A 3,323-nucleotide genomic window follows, 5' to 3' on the forward strand; every position below is an offset into this window, starting at 1 on the left:
ATACTGGAAGATATCTATAGCGCTCCACAGCCACCGTAGTCCTCCACAAAGAAAGCAACAAAATCCCTATAAAGAAAGGCGTCAGACAGGGAGATACGATATCTCCAATGCTATTCACAGCATGTTTACAGGAGGTATTCAGAGGCCTGGAGTGGGAAGAATTGGGGAAAAAGTTGATGGAGAATACCTTAGCAACTTGCGATTCGCTGATGATATTGCCTTGCTTAGTAACTCAGGAGACCAATTGCAATGCATGCTCACTGACCTGGAGAGGCAAAGCAGAAGGGTGGGTCTGAAAATTAATCTGCAGAAAACTAAAGTAATGTTTAACAGGCTCGGAAGAGAACAGCAGTTTACGATAGGTAGCGAAGCACTGGAAGGGGTAAGGGACTACATCTACTTAGGGCAGGTAGTGACCACGGATCCGGATCATGAGACTGAAATAACCAGAAGAATAAGAATGGGCTGGGGTGCGTTTGGCAGGCATTCTCAAATCATGAACAGCAGGATGCCACTATCCCTCAAAAGGAAAGTGTATAACAGCTGTGTGTTACCAGTACTCACATATGGGGCAGAAACCTGGAGACTTACGAAAAGGGTTCTGCTGAAATTGAGGACGACGCAACGAGCTATGGAAAGAAGAATGATGGGTGTGACATTAAGGGATAAGAAAAGAGCAGATTGGGTGAGGCAACAAACGCGGGTAAACGACATCTTAGTTGAAATCAAGAAAAAGAAATGGGCATGGGCCGGACATGTAATGAGGAGGGAAGATAACCGATGGTCACTAAGGGTTACGGACTGGATTCCAAGGGAAGGGATGCGTAGCAGGGGGCGGCAGAAAGTTAGGTGGGCGGATGACATTAAGACGTTTGCAGGGACAACATGGCCACAATTAGTACATGACCGGGGTAGTTGGAGAAGTATGGGAGAGGCCTTCGCCCTGCAGTGGGCGTAACTAGGCTGATGATGATGATGATGATATCGTTGAAAATGACGAGTTTCCAAAGTCGCGAAGCTCCTTAAAGTCAGAATTTAGAAGTTTAGGGCAAGCATGCATTTACCATCATTCCCACGCTGGCTGCACCACCTTGCTTGCAGCTCCCGTGGACACTAATACACACAGTTCCCTCTAGTAATTAGTGTATTAAACTCTATGATTGCCGTAAACACCGCGCGCCGCCGCACTGCGTTCGTCGTTGGTGTAGCTCGGAAGTTTCAACACGCAGCCAATCGTGCGGATGTCCCAGAGTTACAGGGGCCGTTAGAAGCGCAACGATGTTTCCAGGTATCGAGGACTATAGGCAAAGGCATCAAATGCGGCGAGCAAACAGCGAGCGGTACGAGATCGAGAAAGCGGCGGCAAGTGCGGCAGGTAGCGGCAGTCAAACCTATGCCACGAAACGAGCCACGTGCGACCTACTGTTGCCAGAATTGAAAGCGCAGTGTGCGCATTTGGCGAATGAAAGCAGATAGAGAATGAAGTCAAAGCAGGTTGGCTTGCGAAGGCTGACTGCCTGTCGTCATGCTCGTTTCTAAGTTTTTTTTTTAATGCGATAGCAGGCGGACTGAATCCTTGTGTACGTGTCCGTCTGACCCAGCGTACGCGCAAATCACGAAGATGGTGCAGTCTGAAATGCGTAGGCCGATCTCGAATGTAGCGGAGTCGTAACACAGCGTCTCGAAGCGCTTGCGCTTGCTGTCCCGAGGGAAGAATTCGAGAACACTGGCACGCGAGGCTCGCGCCAGACGCTTGAGAGAACGATTTTCGCTGATGCCTCCTATATAGCAGGCATCTACACTCTGCTTTGGGACGCCATGTTACTTGGACAGGCATTTCCATTGCCGAGACCGGCACGACCAAAGCGGCAACGTCGAAATGACCGCGACTTACTCGGGAGCTTCTGTGGCAGTCAGTCAAGGTAGCATGAAGTCATGGATCGAAGTGCACAGGCCGTGTGCTATCTACCAGGTGCTGCTTGGGCACGAGAGAGAAGCATGCGTGCGTGCAATCGCAGCCAAATGGTTAGAACGTTGGGTTGCGGTGCTGGAACAAAGAGCTTCGATACCACCATCCCTACTTTGTAGCGGTGTGGATTAACTTCACGCGCTTAGGGGATATCTAGCAGAAAACTCGATGCGAGATGATCGTACCTCATGTTTGTACGAGATATATAGACAAACGCCGTGACGTACGCGCGCGCAGCTGTCAAGCCGTCACAATCACCGCAAGCTAAATGTATTCTATCGCGCACTTGGGGAGTTAAGGGCGCTAAGTTTTGGCCTAGATGTTCTTTTTTTCTTTCCTTCGTGATTGACCGTTACGGAGAGTTGTGAACTCTATAGAGCATGCCTTGTGTATGAAAGGGCGCTTCGGCCAAGGTCGGCCGTGGTCGCTCCAGAACTGCTTGATCAACTAAGTAAAAAGTACATTGTTGAACGTCGAGGCATCGGCAGTGGCGCAGAATGTACCCTATTGTTTGATCGCACCTGCAAGCACTGCGTGCTACAAGGTTGGCCATTCTGATGAGGAAAGAATGAGCCATCGTAAATGGCCGCGCGCATCCACATGCGACACAATAAAGCGGTTTGTTGAAGGGAGAGCCCAGGTGGCAGGTGAAATCGCAGGTAAGAGTAGAGTGAATATAAGACGGGGGAGTTGATGGAACAGGGAGAATCCTATCGCAGAAGTCCGATGCTGCCGGAAAGTGAGTGAAGTTGCCGCGGAGAACATAAAAAAGAAGACCTTATGCCCCTATATAAATTAAGGGAATTGCACTGTGGCAATAAGGATTAATATAAACTCCAGCAAAGTAAATCAACAAACAGCGTTTCTGCATCGAGTTATTATTATTTTCATGCATTTAGAAATTAATATCACTGCATTTATGGATAATGCAATTGAAGAACCGCATATGCTATATTGTGTGTCATACTCAGATTGATTTCATTGCCTGCGATGAAGTGAAACTCCCTATGTCCCGCAGAAAGGCGCGTAACAGGCCTCACTCAGAGCATTCATTGCTCCGCGATCATCTGTTGCGTTAGGATTCGGCACCTTGCAGCAACGAAACTGGTGCAGTGTCAATGTCTCTTGACCAAAATTTTGTTGGTCACGCATAAAGGGTATGTCCTGAAGGCAACTTCATAAATGAAATGCAAACAATACGTTGTGCATTGAAGCCTACTGTAGCGCAGTACCGGCAGAGACTTCTTGCTTTATATGTTCGTCGTCTTCCGGGCTGCTTAACGAAAGCGTTTATTAACTCTTGTCTTGCTACATAAAGTGTAAAAAAATGTGTAACAGTAAGGATTCCTGCTCC

Source organism: Dermacentor variabilis, chromosome 2 (genome assembly GCF_050947875.1).
Source record: "Dermacentor variabilis isolate Ectoservices chromosome 2, ASM5094787v1, whole genome shotgun sequence".
Lineage (NCBI taxonomy): Eukaryota > Metazoa > Arthropoda > Arachnida > Ixodida > Ixodidae > Dermacentor > Dermacentor variabilis.